General features: G+C 46.9%; 1 pseudogene; it reads left to right on the top strand.

Annotated features, from left to right (window-relative positions):
• Nucleotides 1–443: 443 nt before the first annotated feature.
• LOC123183809 (uncharacterized) lies at nt 444–579 on the top strand (annotated as a pseudogene).
• The last annotated feature ends 12,729 nt before the right edge of the window (nt 580–13,308 follow it).

The raw sequence follows: 13,308 nt of genomic DNA, 5'->3' as shown, positions 1-13,308 counted from the left end.
GGGTCTCTCGGATCGCCACCACAGGAGAAGCTCACGAGGGGAAAGTTTCTTCTATGGAAGGCCATTGTGCTGCCTCAGATCAAAGGCGCTCAGATGGAACACCACCTCGACGGGACGAGCCCGCCACCCTCACCGTTAACAAGGACGGCAAGGAAGAACAAGTCTTCAACTACGCCCGATCCCTCTGGTACGCACAACAGCAACAGCTTCAAGGGTATTTGATGGGATCTCTTTCCCGCAATATCCTTGCTCAGGTCGCGATGCTACAGACGCCGGCCGAAGTTTGGAGCACCATCCATGCCATGTTCGCTGCCCAGAGTCAAGCCCAAGCCATCAACACCCGCATCGAGCTCACCAATCTCAAAAAAGGTAACATGACCATGGCTGACTATCTTGGCGGGGTCAAGAGCCTTACTGATGAAGTCGCGTGCACTGCCGCGGCTCTCTTCGATCCGGAAATCGTCTCCAAGATCCTCGCTGGTCTGGACATGGAGTACAATCCGGTGATTTCTGCACTCGCCGCTCGTATGGAACCCATCACCATCCAGGAGTTGTACAATCAGCTGCTGAGTTTCGATGCCCGCCTCACCCTCCTTCATGGTGGCGATCTTCGGCAGTCGTCCACCAACTCCGCGTCCCGTGGCCGCGGCCGTGGGTGCGGTCACCAGGGGCAGAGTCGTGGTGGTGGCCGCGGGCGTGGTGTCCCTCAGGGCGACGGCGCGCACTCTGGTGGCACCTACGGCTACAACAACGGGGGCGGCTATAGCTCCAACAACAACAACGGCGGCGGCTTCAACAACGGTGGCGGCTTCAACTCCAACAATGGCCACCGTCCTCCTTCCGCTCGTCCTCGCCCACGCTGCCAGCTCTATAAGAAATCTGGCCATGAGGTTATGGACTGCTGGCATCGCTTCGACGAGAACTTTGTACCTGATGCTCGCCATGTTGATGCTGCCATGCGTGAACAGGGAGGCGACGACATCTGGTATGTTGATTCTGGCGCTACCGACCACGTTACCAATGAACTAGAGCAACTTGCTCTTCGCGAGAGGTACCACGGCACTGATCAGATCCACACCGCAAGCGGAGGAGATATGGATATTTGCCACATTGGTCAAGCCTCAGTTAATTCCCCTAATCTTAAACGTGATCTAGTTCTTAAGGATGTTCTTCATGTTCCACAAGCTGACAAAAACCTTGCATCCATGTCTCGTTTAGCCACCGATAATAATGTCTTTTTTGAAACTCACCCTCGTTATTTTTTCATTAAGGATTGGGCAACGAGGGAACTTCTCCATCACGGTAGATGCATTGGGGGTCTCTACCCCATCACATCCGGAGCACTTAGTCGCCGGCGTCGTCAAGTCTACTCCGCCATCAAACCCTCCCTGGAAAGATGGCATCAACAATTAGGACATCCATCATCGGTCATCGTGAAACAAGTAGTCAATAAAGATAATCTTCCTTTGTCACATAGTTCCATTAGTGAGTCTGTTTGTGAAGCTTGCCAATGTGCCAAGAGTCATCAGCTTCCCTATCCTAAGTCTCATAGTGTGTCTCATGCTCCTTTAGAGCTTATTTTCAGTGATGTATGGGACCATGTCCGGGATTCTTTTGGAAGGAAAAAATATTATATGTCAGTTTCATTGATGATTATAGCAAGTTTACTTGGATTTATTTGCTTAAATATAAATCTGAAGTTTTTTCTATCTTCCAAGAGTTTCAAAAACTTGTTGAAAGATAATTTGATCGAAAAATTCTTTCAGTCCAAAGTGACTGGGAGGGGAGTATGAGAAACTCAACTCCTTCTTCCGTAGCATTGGGATTGAGCATCATGTGTCATGTCCCTCATGCCCATCAGCAGAATGGCTCTGCTGAGCGCAAACACCGCCACATCGTTGAAGTTGGCCTCTCTCTCTTAGCTCATGCTTCTATGCCTCTCAAATATTGGGATGAAGCTTGTATTACCACCCACTTATCTCATCAATAGGCTTCCCGGCAAAGTCATTGCAACTCTACTCCATTAGAGCATTTGTATCATCAAAAATCTGACTAACAACTATCTCAAAATCTTTGGGTGTGCTTGCTACCCCAATTTGCATCCATACAATCATCACAAGCTTGAATTCTGATCCACTCAGTGTGTCTTCCTTGGTTATAGAAACCTTCATAAAGGGTATAAATGTCTTGAAATATCCACTGGACGCATCTATATTTCACGTGATGTTGTTTTTGATGAGACGCTTTTTCCTTTTGCCAAACTTCATCCTAATGCGGAGCCTTACTTCGTACTGAAATAGCACTCCTACAAGATCCTACTGCACCTTGTGATCACGGGGGCGAATTAACTAAGCTTGATCATGTGCAAAAATCCCAAGGAAATTCTGATTCAGCTGATATTTGTGCTAATTTGAACTATCATTTTATGTGTGAAGAAGCAAACAGAACAGGCACGGAACCCGTTGCTGATCCGGCTGACAGCACACGATCCCAGGCGGATCCGCGCGCTCAACCTGCTGCCACCATCAGCGCACGATCCCAGGCAGATTCGCCCGTGGGCCTGGACTCACGTGGGTCTGTGGCCGACCGCGCCGCCAGGATGCAGCCCACTGGCCCCGCCGTATCGCCTCGCGCCACGCCTCCGCGCTCCGATTCGCACGCCATCACAGGTGCGGGAGGGGGCGAGCCCCCTATTGCCACGTCGTCGCAGGCCTCAATAGCGGCCGACCGCGGGCGCGTGCCCGGTCCCACAATAGCGCGGGCCTCCTCAGTGGCCGGCCACGGGCGCGTGTCTGGCCCCACAGCGGCCGGGCGCGGGTGCGCGCCTGGGCCCGTGGCCGTCCAGTCGCCAGGGTCTGCCTCGGATCGGGAACTGGCTGATCTGTTCCCTGCATCAGATCGGGAGCTGGCGGGATTTTATGTGGCAGACGAGGCTTCACCAGGATCTTCTGTACCATCATCCCCAGTGGCTGCTCCTATGCCTTCTACGTCCTCTCTTCGGCAAACAAGGTCTTGGTCAGGTATTGTGAAGGAAAAATAGTACAATGATGGTACAATTAGGTATGGCAAAATCAAACGTGCCTTTCTTACCAATACTGGTGAACCAATTCATTTGCATGATGCCCCTGCTAATAAGGATTGGAAGGAAGCTATGGACAATGAATATGATGCACTTATGAAAAACAAAACTTGGCACTTGGTACCACCAAAACATGGAGACAATATTATTGATTGTAAGTGCGTGTACAAGATAAAAAGAAAGTTTGATGGAAGCATAGACATGTATAAGGCTAGATTAGTTGCCAAAGGCTTTAAACAGAGGTTTGGAATTGATTATGAAGATACCTTTAGTCATGTTGTCAAGTCTGCCACTATTCGACTTGTCTTGTCTATTGCTATTTCCAGAGGTTGGAGTTTAAGACAGCTAGATGTTCAGAACGCGTTTCTTCATGGTGTTCTTGAGGAAGAAGTGTTCATGAGGCAACCACCAGGTTATGAGGATCACAACACACCACAGTATGTCTGTAAGTTGGATAAAGCATTATATGGCTTGAAACAAGCACCAAGAGCTTGGTATTCCAGATTGAGCATGCAGTTGCAACACCTTGGGTTCATACCATCCAAGGCAAATACCTCATTGTTCTTTTTTAGAAAAGGCAGTGTTACTATTTTTGTGCTTGTCTATGTTGATGATATAATTGTTGCTAGTTCAAGTGCAGAAGCTACTACTTGATTGCTTAAAGATTTAAAGTTGGAATTTGCCCTCAAGGATTTGGGTGATCTTCATTATTTCCTTGGAGTAGAAGTGAAGAAAATTAAAGATGGCATACTTCTCTCACAGGAAAAGTACACCACTGATATTCTCAGAAGAGTGGGTTTGGAAAATTGCAAGCCGGTTAGTACACCAATTTCTACCTCAGAAATGCTCACAGTAGAATGTGGAGAAGCTCTTGCACCAGCGGAGGGAACAAATTATAGGAGTGTTGTAGGTGCTTTGCAATATTTAACCCTTACTCGTCCTGATATTTCATACTCAGTCAACAAGGTATGTCAATACTTGCATGCACCTAGAACCACTCATTGGACTGCAGTTAAGAGAATTCTAAGGTATCTTAAGTACTCAGAAGGTCTTGGACTTCAAATTACCAAGTCCTCCTCTCTTCTTGTAACTGCTTATTCAGATGCAGACTGGGCAGGATGTGTTGATGATAGAAGATCTACAGGTGGTTTTGTTGTATTCCTGGGAACAAACCTTGTGTCATGTAGCGCAAGAAAACAGGGCACTATCTCAAGATCAAGTACAAAGGCTGAATATAAAGCCTTGGCTAATGCTACAGCTGAAGTAATGTGGATCCAGACACTTCTTTATGAGCTTGGTATTAAAGCTCCTCAGTCTGCGATACTATGGTGTGATAATATTGGGGCAACCTATCTCTCAGCCAATCCGGTTTTTCATGCACGAACAAAACACATTGAGGTTGACTTTCATTTTGTCAGAGAAAGAGTGGCTCGGAAGTTGCTTGAGATCAAGTTCATTCCTACAGGAGATCAGCTTGCAGATGGGTTTACAAAACCACTTACTATGAGAGGATTGGAAAAGTTTACATAAAATCTCAACCTTGGCAAAGCTCCTTGAGGTTCAGATTGAGGGGGAGTGTTAGAATAGTTGTATAGAGATAGGACTTGTTGTTTTAAACTTGTACTCCTGCTCTATCCCTTCTTCTCTCTCCCATAGCGATCTCTTCCTTACCTCCTATAACGATCTTTCTGATTGATCTCTCCACAACTTGTACGCCAAGGCTTGTGCCCAATATCTACCAATGCGGCCCGAGACAAAGGGTTCAACACTTCCAACATATTTTACAGTTTTAACATCCGCTAGTGATCTCAGATGATAGAAAACAAATAACAATGAGCTGGTTGGGTATTGAGTGTATCATTTAGGTAGAATAAAGTCTATGCATATCTGGTGGATCAAATAATTTTAAGCACAATATAAATTGGTTTCTAACATAGAGGCAAGACAAACATGATGAACTGGCCAAGGAAAGCATAAGAAAATAGAATGTTGCGTGTAGAGTGCAGGATACAGTCGATGAAGAGGTGTTGAATTATCTCCTTATCAGTATGGGACCATATTTTGATATCCAACCAATTTCTCTTGGATAAACCATCATTTCTAACAAAACCTCTTATGCGCATATACTAGATAAAATATCTAATTTTAGAAAGAATTAGAAGTTTCGACAAACATGTGCCACGGAAGTGAAATTGAGTTTCATCACCGCTTCTTGCACTTTCAAGCAGTATGCCATGGACGTCACCACGATGGAAGCACAAGCATTACTCGAGGGGTTACGTCTGGCAGATGAGTTGAGGATCTTCTCAGTTGATGTTGAATGTGATTCGTCAGAAATTGTTCAAATCATACTGGAGCTGTCAGAGTATAGAGTTTCTACAGCGGTGGTTATAGATGGGTGACAAAAGTTGTTGAGATCCTTCGGCAGGGCGACGATTCAGCATTGTGCTCGGAAAAGCAGTGTCGTTGTGCCTGGGCTCGCTCAAGCAAGTTACAGAGGGAAGCGTACTGGACAGTGCCAGGAGCCCCCCCTATTTCTTAATCTCCTATGTTGTAACAGAGATGGTTATTTTTAAATAAAGGTTGCCAATTGTTTTCAAAAGAGTTATATTTGTAACAACATGCACAAGATGAAACTGTAAAAAAACATGCAGAAAAAAGCGGAGAAAGCCTCTTATCTCTACTCATAATGTCTCAATTGGTAGGATTGCACGGGTTTTTTTCGTCTCCCACTTTCATCTGGTTTTTTCGTCTAGTTTTTTCGTCTCCCATCCCACCACCCCACTAGTTTATTTTCGCCTCACCTCTCACACAAGGAAAAAAATCTGAACGGATCAGGACTTTTCATGCTGAAGCAAGTTATTTAGTAATGTCTTGATGTGAAAGAATCAATCACAATCAATCTCTAAAGATCAAATCTAAACTAATTAATCTTACATTAAATCGCTCAATCAAATTAATTAGGATACAAATAATCAATTTTAAGGAAAATCGCTCAATCACATTAATTGGGAAACAATAACTGATTTTAAGAAAATTAATGTGTAAATCATAACAAAGAAATCTCATTATCAAATCATTTATGTACCTACTTAATTTGTAATGGAATATCTTTCTACGAGCAACACGTAGGTCGTTCGTTCATTCATACCCTCACCATTGATCAAAGTAATCACTCTGCCCATCATTTCCTCTCGCGGTCCCACCTCCCTCTCGGCTCCCCTGCACGAGAAAAGGAAACGCCCCTCGTGTGCGTTAGTTTTTCAATCTGCCAACAATCGTCCCCAAGTGAGGGCTAGGTCAAAAAAAATCAATCGTCCCCAAGTGAGGGATAGGTCAAAAAAATATCAACCGTCCCCAAGTGAGGGATAGGCTACGCCGCCACCGCTGCCATCACCCAGCTCGCACGGTGCCGCTACCATCACCTCGCTCACATGCCTCCATATCCTCACCATTTGTCGTCTCCCTCGCCCTGCATCGCGGCGGTAGTAGGGATCACTGAGCATCTTGTTAGCCATGGCGGCGGCTGTCGGGGTTACGATCCTGACAATGAGTACTAGGGGCACGAATATGGGGGCAGAACCTAGCTACGGTGCAGGTGTAACACTCGGTGTTTAACGAGTTCGGGCCCCTCTCGGCGGAGGTAACAGCCCTACGTCTCGTGCCCGGAGGCTTGCTTTGATTGTATGAGTATGGTTACAAAGATTGCTCGTGCCCGACTATGGAGGGGGTGCGGCTTATATAGAGTGCGCCGCAGCCCCATGTCTCCCACGTTGTTGGGGCATTAAATGACACTGAATGCATCAGTTACAGGTGTGATGAGCCTCTACTATGCCAGTTACAGGTAACGGGAGCCTTGACTTTGTTTATTAGATGACTTACGATTCCTCGACCGTTGCAGCTCCCATGCCGCCCGCTTGTCTCCTTGGTCCAAGTGGTGGTTCGTCAGCCGAGTGGCGGGTGGTTGTCCGAATGCCGTCGAGTCATCCGAGTGGACTTCCTGATGTTTGCATCCGAATGCTGGCATGGTCCAGGGACCTACCCATGGTGGTGATGGGCCCCATGCGGGTCCCAAATAATAGATCATTGACCCTACCTATAGTAGGTGACCTCATCATTAGCCCCCGAATCGGTTGAGGTTTCGTATGACAAACGAGTCGATCCTTCGGTTAAGTCCAAGTGCTGCGGGAGCACTCGGAATATATTTTCGAGTCGTGGTTCGTTGTTCCTTGGACGAAAACCCAACGGATTCCGGACTACATGTTTACCCAGATGACCGGGTGTTGTTGATCACCGAGAAAAACCCGGTGGCATTCGTTTATCTCTCGGAGGAAATAGACTTGGGGCCCGAGTGAGGGCATGCCATTACAACTCGAGTGGCGACGCCGGCGCGTGGTCTGATTCTCCAGAGATATGCCACTCCTTATCCCAGGGGAATGCCAGCGCGGGCCTTCTACGAGTCCAGGTTTACGAGTCATGCGCCTTGGAGCCTACTGGTAGGGCCAAGTCAACCCGCGGAGGGGCATCAAGCTCGTCACATAGCAATCCTAAAGAAGACTTCAGTCGGGTGTTTAATGTGGTCGAGTGCACGAATCCCCGTGGAGGGTGGTCAGTCGGACTGACATGCGTCCTTTGGGAAAGGAATCGTAGGTAATCAATCGGATTGATTTGCCCCGGAAATTGCGGGATTCAAATTTCAGCGTGCGCACGCGGAAGCGGTAACGTCGCGTGTTAGTGCGGAAAGTGGGGGTGTGGCTCCTCGACTTTCGCACGCCAAATCCTCCATGTGCCGCGGTTTCCCTGCATACTGCTTCGCTATGTGCGGTGTCAATCCGGAGATCAACGGAGTAAGATCCGGTGTGGGATCCTGTCAAAGGTATAAAAGGATTCGGGGGTAGCGGTCAGTCCACCAGATCCCCCTTCCTCTCCTCCATCCTCTCCGCTTCTCCTCTCCACCGAGGATCCGATGTGGGATCCTGTCAGAGGTATAAAAGGATTCGGGGGATAGGGGTCGATCCACCAGATCCCTTTTCCTCTCCTCCTTCCTCTCCGCTTCTCCTCTCCTCCAAAAGACTCGACAACCAAGGCGGAGAAGGTGAAGAAGTCTAGGAGAGCATCTTCCTCGGGCTCTGGCACGGCGGCTGACGGCGTGTCCGAGTATTGGATTCCCTCGCACGTCTCGGCCAGGCGATTGGAGGAGCTCGCCGCAGAGGGGCTCATTCCACAGGACGGATGGCGTTGTCCTACGGCGGGCGAGGTCAAGCCAGTGTCGCAGGGGGACGAGTGCGTGCTACTGGTCTCTCACATCGAGAGGGGTTTTTTGATGCTGCCCCACCCCTTCTTTAGGGCATTTCTCGCCTAGTTCGGTGCGCAGCTCCATCACCTCCCCCCAAATGTTTCACCTATCTTTCAGCCTTCATCTCCCTCTGCGAGAATTTCCTCGGTTGCCCACCCCACTAGGGGCTCTTCAAGCATTCTTCCCTTGTCGGTCAATGGCCGTAAAGAAGGATTCGTTGACTGGTGAGAAGACCAATGTCATCCAGCTATGCGGGGGTTTGGGCATCCAAGTTCGCGGAGGGAGTGCTTTCCCAAAGATGAGCTTCCCAGATTCCGTCAAAGGGTGGCAGGGGACTTGGTTTTACTGCACGGACGTTCCCAGCGCCAAAGGGCAGTCGGGCCTCCCTCCATACTCGCGGAGAGGGTGAGGGCCCCTGAGTCCCACTCGGTGGCGAAGGAGGAGAAGACGGAGGTCGGCATATTGGCCACCGCCCTGGTCGAAGTTGTGAATGCCAACGTGAACAACATGGATCTGCTGGAGACATTTCTCACCTGGCGGATCCAACCGCTGTAGGCCAGGGCCCACCCCATGTGGTTTTACAAGGGGCCGAATGACCCCACTCAAGTACGCCCGGAGGAGCTCACCAAGAAGGATGTGGGGGCCAAGATCAAGGCCATCACCTGTGCCCAAGGCAACCCGCGGGGAGCCAGGCTGGTACTGGCCTACTCCAAAGAACTCCCGCCGACTGTTGAGGTAAAGTGATTCGGTTTGATTGACTTGTTGGTACGTGATGACACACAAGTATAGGGGATCAATCGTAGTCCTTTCGATAAGTAAGAGTTTCGAACCCAACGAGGAGCAGAAGGAAATGGCAAGCGGTTTTCAGCAGGGTATTTTCTGCAGGCACTGAAATTATCGATAACAGATAGTTTGGTAGTAAGATACTTCGTAATGGGTAACAAGTGACAAGTATAACAAAAGTGCAGCAAGGTGGCCCAATCCTTTTGTAGCAAAGGATAAGCCTGGACGAACTCTTATATAAAGCAAAGCGCTCCTGAGGACACATGGGAATTATTCTCAAGCTAGTTTTCATCATGCTCATATGATTCACGTTCGTTACTTTGATAATTTGATATGTGGGTGGACCGGTGCTTGGGCGCTGTCCTTACTTGGAAAAGCCTCCCACTTATGATTAACCCCTCTCGCAAGCATCCGCAACTACGAAAGAAGAATTAAGATAAATCTAACCATAGCATGAAATATGTGGATCCAAATTAGCCCCTTACGAAGCAACGCATAAACTAGGGTTTAAGCTTCTGTCACTCCAGCAACCCATCATCTATGGATACTTCCCAATGCGTTCCCCTAGGCCCAAATCATGGTGAAATGTCATGTAGTTGATGTTCACATAACACCACTAGAGGAAAGAAAACATACATCTCATCAAAATATCGAACGAATACCAAATTCACATGATTATTTATAACAAGACTTCTCCCATGTCCTCAGGAACAAATGTAACTACTCACAAAGCATGTTCATGTTCATGATCAGAGGGGTATTGAATATCATTCAGGATCTGAACATATGATCTTCCACCAAATAAACTAACTAGCATCAACTACAAGGAGTAATCAACACTACTAGCAACCCAGAGGTACCAATCTGAGAGTTTGAGGCAAAGATTGAATACAAGAGATGAACTAGGGTTTGAGAGGAGATGGTGCTGGTGAAAATGTTGATGAAGATTGACCGTCCCATGATGATAGGATCGTTGGTGATGACGATGGCTTCGATTTCTCCCTCCCGGAGGGAAGTTTTCCCGGCAGAATTGCTCCGTCGTAGCCCTAGATTGCTCGTGCCCAGGTTCTGCCTCGAGACGGTGGCGCTTCATCATGAAAGCTTCCTTATGATTTTTTCTAGGTCAAAACCCTCCATATAGCAGAAGATGGACACCGGGGGCTGGCCAGGGGGCCCACAAGCTCGGGGGGCGCGCCCTAGGTGTTGGGGAACGTAGTATTTCAAAAAAAATCCTACGATCACGCAAGATCTATCTAGGAGAAGCATAGCAACGAGCGGGGAGAGTGTGTCCATGTACCATCGTAGACCAAAAGCGGAAGCATTAAGTAACGCGGTTGATGTAGTCGAACGTCTTTGCGATCCAACCGATCAAGTACCGAACGCACGACACCTCCGCGATCTGCACACGTTCAGCTCGGTGACGTCCCTCGAACTCTAGATCCAGCTGAGGCCGAGGGAGAGTTCCTTCAACACGACGGCATGGTGATTGTGATGATGAAGTTACCAACGCAGGGCTTCGCCTAAGCACTACGATGATATGACCGAGGTGGAAAACTGTGGAGGGGGGCACCGCACACGGCTAAAGATCAACTTGTGTGTCTATTGGGTGCCCCCCTCCCCCGTATATAAAGGAGGGAGAAGGGGAGGGCCGGCCGGCCCCTAGGGTGCGCCCCAAGAGGGGAATCCTACGAGGACTCCAAGTCCTAGTAGGAATCCACCAAGAGGGAGAGAGGGGGAAGGAAGGAGAGGGAGAGAAGGAGAAGGGAAGGGGGCGCCGCCCCCTTCCCTTGTGCTATTCGGACTCCAAGGGGGGGCGACCTGCCCTGGCTGCCCTCCTCTCTCTCCACTAAGGCCCATGGTGGCCCATTAATTCCCCCGGGGGGTTCCGGTAACCCCTCCAGCACTCCGGTTTTACCCGGAACCACCTGGAACACTTCCGGTGTCTGAATAACATGGTCCAATATATCAATCTTTATGTCTCGACCATTTCAAGACTCCTCGTCATGTCCGTGATCTCATCTGGGACTCCGAACAACCTTCGATACATCAAATCACATAAACTCATAATACGAATCGTCATCGAACGTTAAGCGTGCGGACCCTACGGGTTCGAGAACTATGTAGACATGACCGAGACACATCTCCGGTCAATAACCAATAGCGGAACCTGGATGCTTATATTGGTTCCTACATATTCTACGAAGATCTTTATCGGTCAAACCGCATAACAACATACGTTGTTCCCTTTGTCATCGATATGTTTACTTTCCCGAGATTCGATCGTCGGTATCACCATACCTAGTTCAATCTCGTTATCGGCAAGTCTCTTTACTCGTTCCGTAATGCATCATCCCACAACTAACTCATTAGTCACATTGCTTGCAAGGCTTATAGTGATGTGCATTACCGAGAGGGCCCAGAGATACGTCTCTGACAATCGGAGTGACAAATCCTAATCTCGATCTATGCCAACTCAACAAACACCATCGGAGACACCTGTAGAGCATCTTTATAATCACCCAGTTACGTTGTGACGTTTGATAGCACAATAAGTGTTTCTCCGATATTCGGGAGTTACACAATCTCATAGTCAGAGGAACATGTATAACTCATGAAGAAAGCAATAGCAACAAACTAAACGATCATAGTGCTAAGCTAACGGATGGGTCTTGTCCATCACATCATTCTCTAATGATGTGATCCCGTTCATCAAATGACAACACATGTCTATGGCTAGGAAACATAACCATCTTTGATAAACAAGCTAGTCAAGTAGAGGCATACTAGGGACACTCTGTTTGTCTATGTATTCACACATGTACTAAGTTTTCGGTTAATGCAATTCTAGCATGAATAATAAACATTTATCATGATATAAGGAAATGTAAATAACAACTTTATTATTGCCTCTAGGGCACATTTCCTTCACTAGGGGGTAGGGCGCACCCCCCAGGCTTGTGGCCACCTGGTGGGTCCCCTTCTATTGTTTCTTTGCCCATTATTTTTTATATATTCCAAAACAATTATCCGTAAAGTTTCAGGACATTCGGAGTTTAGGTATCTAAGATTTGCTCCTTTCCGGTCCAGATTTCCAGCTGCCGGCCCTCTTCATGTAAATCTTGTAAAATAAGAGATAAAAGGCATAAGAATTGTATCATAAAGTGAAATCACAATCCATAATGCAATAAATATCAACATAAAAACATTATGCAAAATGGACGTATCAACTCCCCCAAGCTTAGACCTCGCTTGTCCTCAAGTGAAAACCAAAATCGATAATCATGTACACATGTTTAGAGATAGAGGTGTCGATAAAATAAAATACGGACATGAGGGCATCATGATCATCTTTAGAACAACAATATATTTCCATATAACTTATTATGCTAAAGTGATAATTCATTCACAATGTAAAGTATGAACCAAAAAACTTTATTGAAAACTAACAAACCACGATCTAGGTCACTGAAGCAATTGTAATTTATCATAACATCGAAAAGAGTCAATGTAAGTACTCTTATTTAGCAAGTTCACATACTCAACCATCATTTAATCTTTCATAATTTCTAACACTCACGCGATATCTATGAGATCAAAGTTTCAATCAGACACATAGGAAGATAGGGGCTTATAATTCTGCCTCCCAACCATTTACCTCAAGGGTAACGTCAACAATAATAGTTTATGATCACTTACATCCGAGTGGGTATAAGTGTCTGGATCTTTCCCAACACATAGTGCTTGCCAAAAAGAGAAAATATAGAAGGAAGGGTGAAGTTCACCATGACTCTTGTATAAAGGTAGAAAATGCAAGTGAAAGATAAGCCCTTCGCAAAGGGAAGCAGAGGTTGTCGTTCGCTTTTTGGTTGGATGCAAGAAATCTTAATGCAATGGACGTCACTTTATATTGCCGCTTGTGATAGAGAACTTTATTATGCAGTCTGTCGCTTTTATTTCTTCCCCATCAAAAGTTCTATAAAGTTTATTTTCCTCACACTAAAAGATCATACATATTTAGAGAGAAATTTTATTGCTAGCACCGATGACAACTTACTTTAAGGATCTTACTCAATCCATAGGTAGATATAGAGGACTCTCATGGCAAAACTAGGTTAAGGGTTTATGGATGCACAAGTAGTATCTCTACTTA

This window comes from Triticum aestivum, chromosome 1D (assembly GCF_018294505.1).
Source record: "Triticum aestivum cultivar Chinese Spring chromosome 1D, IWGSC CS RefSeq v2.1, whole genome shotgun sequence".
Lineage (NCBI taxonomy): Eukaryota > Viridiplantae > Streptophyta > Magnoliopsida > Poales > Poaceae > Triticum > Triticum aestivum.
The sequence above is the reverse complement of the archived record's forward strand: the minus strand, read 5'-3'. Positions and strand labels throughout refer to the sequence as shown.